Source organism: Diadema antillarum, unplaced genomic scaffold, assembly GCF_040938485.1.
Source record: "Diadema antillarum isolate AM-2024a unplaced genomic scaffold, OU_Dant_1.0 seq00000533_RagTag, whole genome shotgun sequence".
NCBI lineage: Eukaryota > Metazoa > Echinodermata > Echinoidea > Diadematoida > Diadematidae > Diadema > Diadema antillarum.
In genome coordinates this window covers 1,346,514-1,365,263 of record NW_027271484.1, presented here as the reverse complement: position 1 = coordinate 1,365,263, position 18,750 = coordinate 1,346,514, and the positions used below count along the sequence as shown (strand labels likewise).

Genomic DNA, 18,750 nt, shown 5'->3' with positions numbered 1-18,750 from the left:
TAGCTTATTCTGCCATTGAATTACTCAGTATTTGAAGCATAAAATCACAGTCTTATAATATTGATGAAAAGTGTTGTTTTGTGGCGTGTGAGTGTGTGTGTGTCTGTTTTTTGTTTTGATATTCTCAGCTCTTACTATCTTCAATTTTCTGTGAGAGAGAAGGGAAATCGTATACCTGACATAACATGACACAATATGACATGAATATTATGAAAAAGAATCGTATGAAAGAATGACAAGGTATGTCTCACTCTGTCAGTTACAGCTGAAACCTATATCACGTGTCTTCAAATTAGTATAATAAATCATGAACAATATTAATTGGTCGCTTTTCTTCCTGTAGCTCTCTGGACACAATGTTTCGTTAGCGCATGCTAAATTGATATCACAAATGTTGTGTATATCCTAAACAATCAATAATGGAATTGCATGAATCACAATTAAAGAGTAGCAATTGGATGAGTCTGTATGGCATGTTCGAAAACCTAAATCACCTAAAATGAGTAAATTAACAATATATTGATAGGCCGCTTCTCTTCCTAATGTAGCTCTCTTGTACAGAATGTTTCGTCATCGCATACGAAATTGACTACACAAAAGTTGTGTATTTCCTAAACGAACAATAATGGAATTGCCAAATCACAATTTAAGAGTAGCAATTGGATGAGTCTGTATGACGTGTTCAAAAAATCTAAATCACCTCAAATGAATAAATTAACAATAATAAAATATCAATAGACCGCTTCTCTCCCTGTAGCTCTCTGGTACACAATATTTCGTCATCGCCATGCTAAATTGACATCACAAAAGTCGTTTATATCCTAAACAATCAATAATGGAATTGCACGAGTCACAATTTAAGAGTAGCAATTGGATGAGTCTGTATGACATGTTTGAAAACCTAAATCACTTCAAATGAGTAAATTATCAATAATAATTATATCAATAGATTGTTTCTCTTCCTAATATAGCACTCTTGTACAGAATGTTTCGTCATCGCATGCTAAATTGACATCACAAAAGTTGTGTATTTCCTAAACGATCAATATTGGAATTGCCAAATCACAATTTAAGAGTAGCAATTGGATGAGTCTCTATAACTTGTTCAAAAATCCTAAATCACCTCAAGTGAGTAAATTAACAATATATTAATAGGCCGCTTCTCTCCATGTAGCTCTATAGTACACAATATTTCGTCAGCGCACGTTAAATTATCGTCACAAAAGTTGTGTATATCCTAAACGAACAATTATCGAATTGCATGAATTACAATTTAAGAGAAGCAATTGGATGAGTCTGTATGGTATGTTCGAAAACCTAAATCCCCTCAAATGAGTATTCATGTATTGACAATATATCAATAGGCCGCTTCTCTCCCTGTAAGCTCTCTGGACACAATAAATTTCGTCCGTGCGTAAAGAAAAAAAGTTGTGTATAACAAGTAATATTGGAATTCTTCTAATCCCAAACTAAGAGTAGAGATTGGATGAGTCTGTATGAGTATGTTTGAATGCGGTGAAGATGTTCAAGGTTTCGTCTTGCTTTGTTTTTCTTTTTCCCTGCCAGGTTTTGTCATTTTGCTTTCCTGTGGTTGTCACGCTATTGCCACAACGAAATAATCCACGATGGTTTGTTTGTCAGGATTGACACCCATCGAACGCTTGGATAGAGCGTCGCTATTTTCTCTATGTCACTGTTCTCTGTCCCAATCGCATATAATAGAACAGACGTTGTAGACATGACTGAACTTCCTTGTAAATAAACATCGTATGATTCCAAGCTGTATTTCAACTCTCTGTTGCTGACCTGATTAGTTTGTTTTAAAGTATTCCTTGATGAAATAAATTAGATTGATTAAAATCTTTTGCTTTAACGCGAAAATGTGAAATAACTGCTTTGATTAAATCATAAACTTTATAGTCACATTTTTATGGTGCATGATGCCTAATATTTTGAACATTCGAAGAATAAAATGGGATATCAGTGCACAGTTATACAGGCATAAAGTTTCTCCATCCCATGGACAGTGGCACACTTTTTTTCAGAGGCTGGTGATGGGGATGGTTTTGATAAAGAATTTCTCCCTGTTGCAAGCCGATTGCAAACTTCTCAAATTCTGTTGCTTTCAACTCTGCTTGACCTGGACGGCGGGCTTTTGTTATTCCGGTCAACACAGTCACAAATCGGATTATTTGCACTCGTAGAAAGCAACTCGCATCTATAAAATGTCGGAGATTGGATATCAATGCTACAATATACTATGCTCGGTGACATGTCGAGATTTGACTAAGAATTAACCATGTAAATCATAAAACCGATCATTTAGTTTGTATTTTGATGGAGGGATTTCAGAAGTAGGCCTCCTTGAGTACAACGTTCTCGTTGTCATGCAGCTTTGTTAGGGAATTTACTTCTCTTTGTTAAGTGAAGAAGGCAATATGTAGCTTTGTAAGCGCTCCAGTCCCGGGGGGCGCGACCCAGAAGTGACTTCATCGAGTTGTATAATAACAGCATACCTCGAGTAACCGCGAGGACCGCACAATCGGTGAAGTAACCGCGACCATGATAGGTCACGGGGGTAGAGATCTGCTTGCTGCCATGGCCTTAGCCCGGTTAGCGCTCACTATAAAGAACATCTCGCGGCCGTGACCGCCGCGCCACTCTCGTGGGGCAGTCCGCTATGAGCGCAGCCCTCGAGGGACAAACTACGAGAAACGTTCATCTATCTCCACGATTTCACAACAGATAGCAAGTTTTGTGCAGCTGAATAGTTGAGTCAGTTTTATATTGGCTTTCTAGGTCTTCTGTTGTTGTGTTTTTACCAACTCAGAGACAACAGAGGAAGACTTGATTTACTTTTTGACCTTGCTCCAAATGATTTTATAAATCATGTGTGTACATACAGGATAGGGGAGAGGGGTATGCCTGAATGTTGTCAATAGTGACGGCGTGTTTATGATTAGATTATCTAAAGATCACTTAATAGACGTGAACGATGCTGACGAGACATTTTGGTTTTAGTACATCCCAAAGCAACCGAATCAAACATAAGTTTTGTTGATATAACACCCCCGATGCATTGAATGTTTAGAAACGAGGACCATGACTTAGATTGCGGAAAAGCATGCATGTCAATATAATCCGAAGATGAGTATTAATTCTTATTATTGAGAATAAAAATGTAAGTAATAACATGTAAATCGAGGCACAATTTTGAATATCTCTTATAGCTATACTGCCAACGATCGCAAAAGGAAATGAAATGTTATTGTTTTAATTGTCGGTGACGATCGTCGGTAGGATAAAACGGATTTTAAACACATATGTTACTGTATACAACAGAAGTTTGAATTAAATGCAAGTCAGTTGATGGAAAAAGATAAACTGGCAATGATAAATGGCAAATGCAAAACAAAAAGAGAAAATACTGATAAAATTCACTGCTAATTTTAGTTCAGTTCAGTTTTATTTCTGCACTCCATTTTATACAATACAATATACCAAAATTTAACAAAGTCTCTGCGTAATAATAAGAATGATGACTCCTTATATTAAGACACGGGTTACTGTCAAACTCGTGTCATATACTCGGCTTGGAAATAACTCGGCTCTTTATTTCGAAGGTTCGTTAATCAGAAAATGAAATAAAGCTCGTTATTCCGATGGGCCGATAATCCGAAAATGAGAAATAAGTGTGTATAATACTAAGCTTCGGAATAACGAACCTTATCTTATTTTCGGGATGATATCACTTACGAATCTTCGGAATAACAAAAATTCGCCTGGAACAACGAACTGTAGTGACACAAAATTATATATAATCAGCGCTGAAGCCAAAAGTGGGTAATGTGTGGGCGTTTGAAGTCAATCAAGAGCGTTCTATTAGCCCAATATTGATATAATAACTAGTAGGCCTACACACTAACTAGAAGGGGAATATCAATCCCCAATGAAGATGTAGGTCAGAGGTGGAAGCTACAAATCCTTTTCGCCAATCGGAAGTGTCGGTCACCAGGATACCACGTCTGGCTGGACTGGTACACGCAAAGTCGTTATAAGTGTTCGCTGCCTCTTGAAAGTTTTTTTCTCTCTCTCCAATCTAAATATTATGTTTTCGGCTCAGCATTTCAGTGCACAATCGTGGCAGAGAATAATGGCCGGGTAAATGAACTGCACCCTCACTCTGTCACGATCGCAGGTGATCGAACTTGGGAAAAAAAAACGATTTATATAGTCTTTAGTTAAGCCTTGCCAAGACACTGGTGTCAGTGTCGGGGTGTACTTATGTCTCTCAAGATTCCCATCTGGGGATGGCGGCAGTTTATAGGTATCATAAAGATGACAGCAATAATTGGAGTGAATTTGTGCAAGACACTTTTAAGTGTCGCCTTGGGTCGAACGTCGTCAGAGAACGACTGGTACTTGTAGCAAACAAAATGGTTGGATCTGCACTTGGAATGAACAAGGAGTCATTCACCTGACGTGAGGTCTTTTAACCAACCAACCTGTCAACGCACGACTCGAAAGCAGTCCTAAAACCCTGACCCGTGGCGAACTCACATCCCAAATTGCATGCGTTGCTTTACTAAGTTTGAGGGAAAAAAGATTGTTGGCAAAAAATAAGGAGAGAAAGGCAGACAGAAAGAAAGAGAGACAGGCGGGGAGGATGAAGGAGAGAAGGGACTTTAAAGATATATAAAAGAAGGAGAGAGAATTAAACCTCACAAATTTGAGAAAATCTACAAAGAATAATAGGGAGGGTGCAAGCATAACATTAAATTTGTAATATGAAATGAATGAAAGACAGTAATATGCGACGTCATATAGAAAAAGACGTGTTTATAGAGACCATGCAGGTATATTATTACGACGCAGACTGAAGGAGTCAATAACATTACAGGGGCGGATCCAGGAATTCCGTAAAGAGGGGGCGCGTTTACAAAATTAAAGGGGGGCGCACACACCCCTCCCCCATTTTTTCTTTTTATTTCTTTTGTTTCAACAAAAAATAAGGGGGGGGGGGGGCGTGCGCCGGTTGCGGTCCTCCCTGGATCCGCCCCTGCATAAAGATTTCAGTTTAACCATGTTGAAGATACAATATATTTTAAAGATAAAACGTATAACATGGATTCATTGAGTGATCTTGAGATGCTCTCACTTTCCAGAGTAATTCACAAATTACAAGCTGTGCTTTTCTTGTGAATTTCTCTTTTCCATGTTGTGTAGAGTTGCAAATTAAAATTGTATTGCTTACTTGCTTATTCATCCAAACCAAAGTTGATATCATTATAGTATTGTATTCATGTACGGTTTGTTAAAACTTATATGATTCAAAGTTCCTTAAAATATTATGTACTCATTTAATTTTAAGCGTTATGTATATTACTTTGTATTACTTTATATGGAAATAATTCATTTTGAATTGAATTGAAATGATATATCATATATGATCAAGCATAATATCATGATTTACTATGGAAAGACCTTTACTTACGTACATAGAATGTAAGTCTTATAAAGATTACGCTATATTCAATAACATTAAGCTGAGCGCAGTTTTGAAATATTATGTTTCTTCAACTATTATAGTTGTGCATTGTTGGGGAGAGGCAGTGTTGAAAGAGTGTAGAGAGTGTTTTTGAACAGATCACCCATCAGAGTGACCAAGATGAACCCATGAAAATGGCGTCGCGCAGAGAGCCACAAATTGACGGTCAAGGGTAAACATAATTTTGCACGCCATGCATCAGCCAACTTCTTGCAAGTTACACATAAATCGTTTTAGGGGCAGTGCGGGCTGCTCAGGAAGAGAGTGGCTTGGACATGTCAGATCGATTCGTCAATTTTCGTGGAGACGAATTGGACAATCGGCAAGCTTCGTGTCGCACTCGTTGCACTGAATTCGGGTTCGTTTTTCAATCTGATTGTACCTTATATGTCCATCCAACGAATAACGATAATGCATGTAAGTAAATTAATCATTTGCTAATCGTTTCACAATTTGTATAAGAAGGACAAGTCATAGAGTACGATACAAAATTTATGAACAAATGAACATAGTGAATAATGAGAGATACAATGCATACACTGCGATGACGTCACAAGAAGATATAGCGATGGAAAAGAGCTGATCCACTGAAAAGCGCAGTTTGTCGGACGTGAATCGTAATATAATGAATAATATATCAATAACATGAATATAATAAAATATTTACGTATGTCACAGTTTGAGCATCATGCAAATATAATGCACATAATACAAAAGAACATTGTAAACAGTACTTGTATGTGCTCTTGGGACAATACTCAACAGATTCCGAAATTCCCATCTATTGTTATGTTCCCCTTTTCCGACACGTATATCAAAAAGAAAATGTAGATCAACAGTTGCGATCTTACAAACACATTTGTGTAGAGGGTGATAACATTGCATGATTTTAAAAAAAATTGTCATATATAGCACATTTTTATTTTTGTCAACTTGTCATTAAAGTTTCAATGCTTTGTATGATTACTTTCATTTTGCTCTCAAATCTCCGTCCAACATTGAGTGACGTTTCTCCCTCAGGTCTAAATCCGCTTAGCAAGAAGGTTACAAGATTAGTCAATGGCCCACCATTCCTCTCTCTTGTATATACAGTAATCCTCTCTGCCGTGTACGACTGACTAGTAAATGGATCGTGCACAATTTATATTCCTTTATTTAGTCGCGCGAATTCTGCGTTCGAAGCGCCAGTAAACGTTCTCTGCCGTGGTTGTGAGATGTTTCCCCACAAGAATTGTATTTTATGGACGTGAGCCGACCATGTATTGTATACGTGAAAGTCTGTTGAGTTCACACCAATTTCGGTACATTATCAAGAGTTTGTGTGCTTTTGTTCCGTGAATCCCTCCGTGTTCAAGCTGCATTGCATGTTTTGATCTGTTTTTATCTTGACCTGTGTTGTCATAGGAGAAATTACAATGAGTAGTCATAACGTATCGTGTATTGTCATCCTTTTGTTGTAGGAAAACACCTCATGTTCTCGCATTTACAAAGTCTGTTTTTGCTTCTTTTTACTCGAAGAAACATATTAATCAACTTTTAATATCCACAATAAACATTCATGTGGAAATCGGAAAACAAATAGAAGAGTAGGTTTGATTGCAACTTCGCTCTCCAGTTGCACAGGGCTGGAGATGTAGGATGACATATTCCCCAAATTATGGTGCTTTTCTTTTGTTTTTAAAATCGAGTGATTTGTTCTTAAATGCATGAAAGAGACATTGTCTTTGTCATCTCATTTCTCAGAAATTAAAGGTGCATGAAAGAGACGAGTTTCCATGAAACTACAAACTAATATACACCAGCAGCAAAAGTAGGGGAGCGACATAGCGCTTCGTCTTACAGCATCTGCTGTCTGGCGAGTATTGAGCCATGCTTGTCCGTTGTTCAGGCATTACACAGCCAAGCTAACAAAAATACGTCACTCAGCATTACGTATCCAGTGACCGCATTCGCGCTCATGGGGAAGGGGTTGCCGCGACATTGGCCGCCAACAAGGTCATCGGAGACCCCCTGTCGGCGCTGTTCATTGCCGCATTTTACACGGCGAGCCTGGCCCACCGAAACTGGTGTGAAATCGTGCGAACCGTGGCTTGGCAATCTTGCAGTGCGCGGGATTACAACGTGAAAAGGAGACTTTGATTGACAGCGAAATGTGTATGAAAAACCTTTTCCCGTCGCGATGTATCATAGATTAGATGTGGTTATTGCACTAATCGTCTCATTACTCTATAGTCATCGCCGTTCTTAACTTGTGATAGCCAAATTCTTAATCCAGCTATTTCTGTCTATAATCACTGGCGAAGATTATGATCAAAAAATGATTTAGGATATTTTCATTGGTTATGGTACATGTATCTTAAACTCTGAAACGCATTCGAACAAGCTAGGAATTAATGTTTTTGTAAGAGCCTTTAAAGATTATCTTGTCATCAATTACTCCGAAGTTGCGGGGGGGGGGGGTAACAAAGCATTGCCAGAAGAATATGGCAGCCGATCCTGACAGGCGGCTGGCTGTACTTGAAGGTAAGTTCAACTCAAGTATGTAGTTGGAAATGTGAACGAATCAGCCAAGAAAATCGGTTGTAAGAATTTGAGTGTATGACATAATATAGTTTGTGAGTGTGTATGACTATGTGTGATGATGATAGGGTGTGTATGTATGTGTGTGTTTGTATGTATGTGTGTGTGTGTGTGTGCGTGTGTCACGCATAACGCAAACTTCGATTCTGTTTGATAAAAATCTGTTTCTTAGAAAGGAGTATGTAAGATTTTATCTCTTCTTTTTATTTTTTACTTTTAAATGAAGGGAAGAGAGGAAAGGAAGGGAGGAGGGAAATAGGAATCTCGGCAGACAAGGTGATCATACCATGTGAGTGAAAGAGACAGGTCTATCACTACTGGTGATGGTGGGTGCAGTGTACGTTTGATTAGCTGACTACGGCGGGATCGTCAAGGGCAGCGGAGTCTGTCCTTTAATCGCAGGTAGGGGGCGCGTCAGGACAAATTGATTTCAACGGGTTAACGAGCCCGCACGAGCCACGGATCGTACGTGATTATTCAATATACAGCTCTCCCCAAAAGTGCTCTTTATGTCGACCCGCGCTCTTGAAAATAAGCTGTACGACAGTCATTCATGTATCATCGAGATTAATTTCTGCGTACGTGTAAGGAAAGGGTAGAGCTCTCCCACGTTCGTGAAATTCCGAATATAGCACAAAGCGTGATCCACGTCGTAACATTGAAATTCCTTGAAAATTCGTCGTTTGCGGATACCCTTGAAGCTCGGCCAAGTTATGCGAGGGTCCATGGCTATCAAAATGATTGCTTCGCGTCATGCGTGTTCTCGTGTACAGTCGAGTTTTCTTCGAATTTGTTCTTTCCCTCTTTTTTTTTCAGTGCTCGACTCTGTAATTCGTTAACTTGATCATCACCATAAATGATGCAAGATGTATAGTTCTGGGGTGTAAGGATGTTAAAAGTGTTCTAAAATCTCATTGTAAAACTCACAAAAGGGAGTATGAGTCATGACACGTATAAATTATGCTCCGCTGAGCATGAATGAAAGAAATTGATGGTGTGATTCAATTCATGTTACACTCCCTGGGTTAGGCGATAGCATATTATGAAGAGAGTGTGCAAATCCACAAACAGATATGACAGAATATGTAAATACACATCAACGCGATACATGCTAAATGTACTACTTTGTGTGTTTCATTAGCAAATCAAATTGAATGACGAATTCTGAAGTTTCTGACTTTAAAAAAGGGTTGAATTCCCGCACAAAGTAATGAACTTTTCATTCGTCCCATTCCAGAAGACCTAATTACGGACAGTGTGACTTGGAAGTCTATGTGCACCATCTATATAGGCCTACACAACATTAAAAACGGATCGATCTTTCGCACGTGCAACCTCCCGTGCACATCTAACAGTCTTCCTCAGCCTCCTTTTCTACGAGGCACTCCGTGAACGTAGAACTGATCTGATTTCCTAGCATGTTATGCACACTGTCCTTGGATGATACTGGTTTAAGGCATCATTGATATTTCAAGTTCAAGTTCCATTGAAATTTCATTCTTATTTTCCATGAGGAAAGTCATTTCTTTTCAATTCGTATACATAAACAACATACAACATTAAACAAAACATATAATCACTTCCATTTGCAATCTGCCATGATGCTGCGTATATGATATCAAATTATCGCTGACTTATTTTCTACTGACTTCATAATTTATTTCGTTCTCAAAATAGCTACAGAAATCAGCTTGATCTATACCTTCCCCAGTTGTCTGGAAGTACAGAAACTCGGAAACGGTGCTCATACCTAATATCCAAGAAGAATTTGCAAAGGCAACCGATAATTGTGAGGGAATGTTCTTGGACATGTAAAAAGCTCATTCTCGACGATATTATCATTAATTATGCCTCTGTTTATATTTTGCCATGACTCTAGGGTCATGGAGTGGTTCAGAAAGTCCCTGAGCAACCAAAAGCAATTAGTTTCACCAAGTCATCAGAGACCAAACCTTAAAATAGTGTATGTCCCCGTCTTAGGAGTCTCGAGGCCCTCTTCTATTTATCAGTGACATCACTGATCATTAAAGTTCCTCAAAATGAAATATCCCTCCCCATTCTTCTTGCCTGGTAATTCTAATGTCTTCGTTTTTCTTCCCCAAACGTTATGTCTTGGTCAATAACAAGAATTTATTGTGATATTGATGAAGTTTTCGACTTGATCAGAAAACAAATCGAAACTAATATTACTGAGGTTACACCAATCAATTCTTATTATGCCACCTATGTGAGAAAAAAATATATGTATGGTCCCGAAATAAATGTTTACGGTCAGTCACCTTATTGAAATTAAAACATGCTATAACTGTAAGGCTTAACCGTTCTATGGACTTTAAGGTTTAATCGTAATTCAGCATAATTATTTAGCTCGTTATATACTCTTGATAGATAACTCGTTCCTGTTCGCCGACTTCTTCCTCTAACGAGTGGTCACGTCTATTTCGAGTTTCTTTTTCTTTCTCTTTCTTTGCCTATTTCTCTTTGTCCTTGCTTTTCATCCTTGTGGCTATCTTTATCTTTCTGTCCTGTTTCTGAACATCATTCTTTGCTTCTGTCCTTGTCTCTGTCGGGCTGGCGCTGTTTTGTTTCATATCATCTTCTCTGTATTATAATCGCATGTCCACTGTCGGATAGAATGTTCGCGCGACTTTGCTATCGATACATATTTTTTTAATCGTTGTCTGATATGAACTTCTCTTCTCCCCCTTCTTTTTCATTCAATATGATGATTATAGCGCTGTTCTCTCTTCTTTACTCTTGGCTTCTCAAAATAAGCTTTGAATTATCGTCATTAGCAATATCAGCACAGGCTTTATCATGCATGCTAGAGAATCATTTTCAACAAATGAATATTGTTTTTGTAATGTATTGTGATGTGTTTAGTCGTTGACAGTGATCGAATACATGATTGAGCCAATATGAAGCTTTCATATACGTGTCACAGGGCGTGTGTTGATGTTTATGTGACTAGACTTGTCTTTGTTAACTGTAACCGTATTTTCACACATTCTGTATTGACAACTGAAAACAATGTTTGAAGATGACTGTGTATGATTGCGTGATCGCGTGTGCCTATATTTGCACGCGATATTTACACAACGGGGTTTTAGGAATGTATATGCACAATGGCTGAACCAGTCCGCCGTACATAGGTGAATGCCCGCAAGCTACCCCATGGAGGTCTTGACATGAATCATAAGATTATTGAACTGTCTGACAATTCATGTCTTGAGAAAGCTTGGGGCTAGATCCAGAGAGATTAAAAGCGCGTTATACTATGAAGACCACTATAGCCTTTGATCGATAGTAAAAGATAATATAGATAATAGAACCAGTGGAGTAAGGTTCAAGATTTGAATAATACGATATTGAAAACGAACTGTATTCTCAGACTTATGTTATCGCTCCCCTGAAAATTAAAAAAACAACAAAAACAAACAAAACCGAGCTACAATGCACTTGATATATAGATCTAGGAGTAACATATCAAAATCAAATCAAAATCAATCAAAATCAATCAAATTAGGAATGCTATATAGACACAACTTGTAAACAAGTAAGCGGAGGAAATAATATGATGGTCAGAACACATCAAGTGTCATCGTGATGAAAGATATCGCAGGCTCGAATTTTATACAACAAATTAATAGAAAAAGGCGGAAGTTTGGACGTTTTATGCTATTATTTAGGAGGTTTCAAATAATGACTGATTAAAGTGCAGGATAGTTCTTTGTGTGCGCTTAGATCTTGTTTAGTTGAAAAGGAGGTAATACATTTTATACTTGAGGAAAGCAAGAGAAAGGAGGGGGAGGGGAGTGGGAAGGGATGAGATATAGATAGAGAGAAAAAACCTCGACGAGGAGAAAGAAGGAAATATATCATTACAAAGTGCAACGCCATTCAATGCATGCATGCAAGCTGTCTAGCTTTTTTCGACATTGTGGTTGGAAAATTGATTGAGGCAGAGGTCTTGGACAAATTGAAAACGTGACTGCGAATATTTATGATGAAGGTTGATTTCTGGATAAGGATGACCCGACAAACGCGGCCTTCCTCGTGTTTTTCTTGGTTGTGATCACTGACAATTAAAGCTATAGACCGAATGAAAACGATGTCAAGGCATTTTTGGAGACAAGTATCCTCGTCGACATCATCTTCGAGGTTTTTGAAGGCAGGAGTACTTTTTTTTTTTAAACGCAAGCTTTGTTCGTTCCCAACCTCCTCTTCTATATATCTATAAACACTATAACATTTAAAACGAGGCTGTGTAGAGAGAGAGAAAAAAAATGTCTATTGTGACCGAAAGGTTTCATATAAGTATCGAAGTCTTGAATTTCATATCATAATATCGATTTCATAATATTAGGGAGTTGCTTTGAAATATATTTGATTCAGAAGATGTATGTTACACTAACCCTGGATATTTTTTTTAAAGATAAATCGTGTAATTGTGAAAGTGTGTTACATAACTTTGGATTGTTCTTTTTTGATAAATCGTGCAATTGTGAAAATATCCAAAAAAGAGTTTCACTTGAAAGGATTTCCCCGAGAAAGCCAATCACGTGATTCTCATGCTGCCAAGGGGATTATTATAGGGCATTTTATAAACGAATGTCCAGAGATTACAGTGACTATAAGTGACCATCATGGTGTTTTGAAATGCTATAAATTAAACCATGCGTAAGTTATCGTTCTATATCACAGGAATTAAAGCGATATCGTTTTTGAAGTGAGGGTAATACCTTTCCTTTGAAAGTGTCTTCTGCTGTGTTGAGCAGCTGTTGAGTGCGTCAGGTGGGCGAGCAAAATGTCCGCCATGAGCTCACCGCGCACAAGGACTGCCAGGCGGCTCCCAGACGGAGCTATATACTCTCCGAAGATTTTTGCTTGAAGTCACCTTCTCGGCTGATCAAACAAAAATTGTCTCTTGTGTTAATTGGTTTCATTCGGAGAGTTGTTAGTGTTTTTTCTGTTGCTGTTGTTGTTGTTGTTGCTTTGTTCATTTCATTTTAGCTATTGTTGCTTGCTTTGTTGCTTTTACTGTGGTATGCGTGTGGGGGATACACATTTTGGCAAACTGATTTCGTATTATCCTCTGGAAGAAATTTTACTAGTGGCGACGCCAGATTATGTGGCTCTGAGTTAAACATCTTTATAGATGGCGTTGCTTAATTCCACAAATATCTTGTTTCAGATTTATTCACCCTGCAGAATATTTATATTTAATTACAGAAGAAGTAGGCGTGTATTCAAACTACAATTGGTAGGTATAGGCAATGACAGCAATGTCGAAAGATCTTGAAGTTATTCTAACCTGATAGTACAAGAAATCAATAGAGGATAATATAGGTTGCAGCTACTATGATCAGAGATCACTACACCTTGCGTGGGAAATCTGCACAGATGTCGAAGACCCAAATATTTGTGATTTAAGAAACACAACAGTTTTAACGATTTGAGCGCACCTGTCGTTGCCTTTTTTTTTTACATGCCAAAGAAATTAATTTTTTGTTTAAAAAAAAATACTGAAGAACTGCGCTGCCGTGGCAGAACGTGGGAAAAAAGGGGGAAAAAATTATCGAGCTTTCATGGCGTTCTTGTACGTGCCTGCGTACGTGTTCCTGGCGTACTCCTACAGAAATAATCTAAGAGAAAATGACAATGCCGTGGACAGAGGCCTGGATATGTCCAGGGATGCACGAAGAACGGTCATCGTCGACTGACCAGGGGCGCGCAGACGGACCTTGGACAGCGCGCTCCACGTGATGGCGTAACTAGCTACGAGTCACGTTTGCATCGACCCCGTCTCGTGTGGTCGGCCAGGAGGGGCAGTCGGTGTACTCACACGAGAGTTCTAAGGATGCTACCGTGTGTGGTTATGAATGATGCCGTCTGTCTTCACAAAGCGACAGTGCGGCGATTTTCTGGACGTGCGCAATGGCGCCTTTTTGCATCGTAAGAATTTGTTTGACTATACCGGGTGTATAGGTCCTGCTATGATAATATCAAGTTTACCAGCAAGTTGTCTCCGAACTATGTACATTACTATGATTCACACAGTGTGAAAGTGGGATGTAAAAATAAATTGCTACGAGGCCCTGTCCATTTGGGTGATTTTTTTTTCTGTCGTTGCTCTTTCTGTTCCAATTAGAACTTTGATTTTTCTTATACTGAGTAGATTATAATATCATGTTACCCGAGGCCGTTATTGCAGTCAAGCACATTGCCTATACTACATGACGGTCTCCTCCATTATCCGTGCCTCAAAGTATATGGTAAATGTTCACATGTTTGTTGTTTTCTTTTATGTGTCTGTATGTCTATGTTATCAGTAAGATAAGAAGTCTCTGATTTTGTTATTTTCATTGTTAGTTTGGAGTTAATCTATTGAATTCTGTGTATTTACTCAAGACGTTAGTGGACAAATAAAATTAAACCGAAACTGAAGCTTAACACTAGTTTACAGCCTAACCGCTCACGATGGCGGCCTCCTTCGTTCAATGTACGCGTATCGCTCTCAGTTATGCTGAGAAAAAAAAAAGAAATGCTATGTAGGCCTACTATTAGTGATATAGTACGACACTACCGTGTCTTTTTCTATTTGTGCAATATTTTTTTTAAATCTTATTCATTGCATTTGTCACTGTTTTTGTTTTTGGACTTTGAATCTGAATTTGCATTTGTTTGAATGCAGGATAAAACAACCAAAACGAAAATCAAGGGAATATGACCCTGACTGTATCAAACATTAATGCAAGGCAATCGTTGAAAGAAATTGAATATCTTGACTCATAGATTCAACGATTTCATTTTACCATTTCGTTCTGATGACTAAATTTCAGCCTCTATACTTTTACAATTCAAACACTCGCACTTGTTGGACTCACTAAGCTGAACGAACTTAGCAGCTAAGCACTGTATCTTAACAAATCTTTCAACATCTTAGCAACAAAGTGAATCGGGACGTCATCAGATATAATAATGTGTGTTGTAAAAATTACATATCTTCCTCACGGAATTGTGCAAATCTGGCGACGGAGCCGCCGCATATTATAATGATGTTGAATGATAACATTTTGAAGTCTGGAAATACACTGTAAGTTCAATCTATGACAATCTTTGTGAAGACACACTTAAGTGCCCATGACGACGCACATAGCAACCGTTACGAGGTACGTTGACGACGAGCGTGCCGACGCCCTTGGCGACGTATTTACGCTCGTTCCTGCCCGTACTGTCTCCCTGCTGTGTCCACCTAATGTCGATGAGCCCAGCATAGTACACTCGGCCTTTTCACGTTCGGCCTTGCGCGAGGACAAACCCGGCGCCGCTATGCAGGACAAGATACCCTTCGCGAGCGCCAAGCCTGTGAAGATAGATGAAGGGCATATTTGGCAGTTTGAAGAGGGAAATGGGAGAGAGAGAGAGAGAGAGAGAGAGAGGGGAGGGGGGCAGGGGCAGAGGAGAGAGAAGAAAAGAGATTAAACCCTACTCTTAAGCTTACATAATATTATCTGATCTATTTTTGTGATGAATAATCTGACTTGAGAAGTCATTGCTCTGCGAACAAAAACTGATTAAATTGCAAAGAAAATAACAGAAGAAAATACAAGAACTAAAATGGAAGATCTAAGATGAATAGAACAGAATAATACTATTTTTTTCCCCGGGGGATTTGAGACTGTTAATCTTAAGAAGTTTTGTAAAAATGAAGATTCCAGTCAGTTGTCTATTCGCTGACTGACTCTCCTGCACTCTTGTTTGGCTTCATATAATCAAACTTAAATATTTGTAAGCATGACTTCTGAAAGTTTTGAGATAGCTACTTGAACTCTGTGGTTTATCCTGAAATCGCTTATTTTTATTAACCGATGAGACAGACAGACAAAGGAGTGATTTTGACCGTATTTGCCATTCTTTTAGATCTTCAACAAAATGAGTAATGATTCAAAGTATCGCAGGTTGGTTTGAGTTTACTTACAATCTCAGTATAGATCTTATCTCCCTCCCAGACGTTTAACTTCAGCCAGGAAATTAAAACAGAGAGTAAGAAAAAGGGACAAAAAAAAAATAACGCTGGCATATAACTTCCAGGAAGTTGCAGAGAAAGCAATTATCTATTTCTAGCAACAATGAATCATAAATGTTGCCATAATAAGCGTTGACTAACACTTTTGTATCAAACTGCCGGATGATTCATACACCATTTAGGCATGATTTATGTGTCTTATTTCTTTACACAAAATGTGTAGAAATTATTCCTGTATCAGGAGACTATACGAAGACGTGTATGAACCATGCATGACAGCGCACATTTTACTTCTCCGTCACCGCCTAATATGCCATGGCATTCAAATGCCAGTGTCACGGACAGAACTATACACTTCCTCAGATCGCTGACATAATTCGTCACTAAGATCGACGAATGTCAAAGTGACAATGTACTGCCGATCTCTACTGGTTCACCTAAAGTCATACATTATTATTAATGTCTCATTGTTTTGGCTTCAGAATCCAGTATCCAACTTTGACTGCGTTTTGCCTGGTCTTGAATACAAGATTTCTCATCTTCTCTTGCCTTTGAGATAGGAAAACTTCACGTAAAATTAAATCACATGACATAACTATATAATTGGGGTATTTTGGTGAGAACTTATCAGTTTACCATCATCACATTGATACCTCTCAATTTCACTGCCTATATCTTACATTTTCGTGAAAATAGATGGAAGCGTTTCATTTACTAGGTAGGCCTATGCACAATATCAGAAAGAGATTTACCAAAAAAAAATCAATTATTTCAACTTTAAACACTGTTGCTGACAATTTAAAAATCTGTTATGAATTTAGCAAGTAAGAAACATTTCTCTAAAATTGTGCAATCGAACAATTAGATAATAAACAACAATTGAATTAAATAGATTTCTAATAATGAGATGAAGGCGGCTTTATCAATATTAACTTTATAAAACGCTATTACGATTTGATTATTTACAATTACTGCAACACAGTTTATTAAGAAATACAGCATTAAACCAAAGAAATGATTTTTTTTTCCGCACTTCAAACAGTTAAAGAACTGAAGCCGTTAAAGAATTTAACCTAAGTACTGTGTGACACGTACCGGAATTATCTGGCTATTACGTCAAAACAAAATGTTATCCTTCCTTCATGTTCTACATGGTGTGAAATTCGGACTTATATCTCACTTTTCTTTTAAATATCTCCTTCCTGCAACGGCGTATGAAATGGACTAATCAAAACCCTCTATTATACCCCCTCTGTAGATACATAACATGCCTCTTAGAATCAAAGTTGTTCTTCGGTATGTCGACACACAGACATTTCCATTCCCAAACAATAGACATGTGTATTACAAACGTTAAAAGATATATTCCATGTAACATAATATCGCATAATATATGTTAATAGGAACGCATCAACCTATATTCACCTTTCTGAATGCCTTATTAATAAAACTTGTTCTTCCAAATCACAAATCATGCCAGATGATTGCCCAACATAGCAACAACTAATGCATGCAAACTGGAAGTATTGTAATGTATTCCAGTTATAGAACAGGTGAAATTAAGAACACCAGGTCCTCAGGAGAAATATATAAATAGCTTAGGGCACATTCATGGCATTAAGGGAACTTGCAAAGTCCAGAGTAAAGTATATACGCCCTTGTTTTATATGCTATCTACTTGGCCCACCATTTTCGAAGAAATTGTTTCCATTGCTGCCTCTTAGGATGTATTTGTACGGAGTATACCGTGCAGTGTTCATAATCACTTTGTAACAGTTACGAGTACCTGAACCTCAGCGTTTCAAGGAGAAATGCTGCGACGAGACTGTGCTGTGGAGAAGTTGCTAACGTAAAGCCGGACGAACACGTTTCACTATCTTTCATCATGGAGAGAATTTGTAATTGATTGCTCCTTTAGCCTTGTGCAGCTGAAATTACATTCATCTAAATGCAAGACAGAACAAAGGCCAATATTTTGTATTATAAACGCCTGTCTGCACGTGAAATGTATAATTTCTCGTCAGAGAGAGAGAGAGAGAGAGGGGGGGGGGGGGGAGGGGGAGCACGTAGTTATATGGCCAGATGCAGGCCTACTGCCAAATACCAGTCTGTATTATGCCTTTAGGGGAGATGCGCGCATTTATCAGTCACTTTCCACAATGTACGTGCTAACACGATTGACATCGTAATAGAATATGATATTAAATGTCTGCATATTGGAAACGTAAAGACAACAGGTGTCGCTCTATATTATTATAAAGATGGCACCTGCCGGGGGATGTTTCATCACATAACGTTGGTGACACCTCTGTTGGCATGATCACATTTTTTGACCACTGTGACACCGATCAAAGTTTCATGGACAAGAGAATAAAACAATTCATGGTTACGAATCAATTTCTATAAGAAGAAAACAAAAAACTAAGATCTTCGTGGTATACATTGTATTACCAAGCATTGTATGCGTCAGTATATGATGTATTCGTATACCGAGTATCCTGAAAGACATCGTGCAGATCAAACAGCCGTCCTGCGTTTGTTTTAGTAGCTTTGTTAAGATTTAGTTAAATTGTCGATCTATCATTCATGTTCT

At 38.2% G+C, this 18,750-nt stretch overlaps 1 protein-coding gene across 1 annotated transcript in view; it reads left to right on the top strand.

The window, feature by feature from the left end:
* The window catches only part of LOC139734618 (uncharacterized), a 51,015-nt gene that overhangs the window by 4,532 nt on the left and 27,733 nt on the right, over window positions 1-18,750 (top strand). The gene's annotated exons all lie outside the window — the stretch shown is intronic.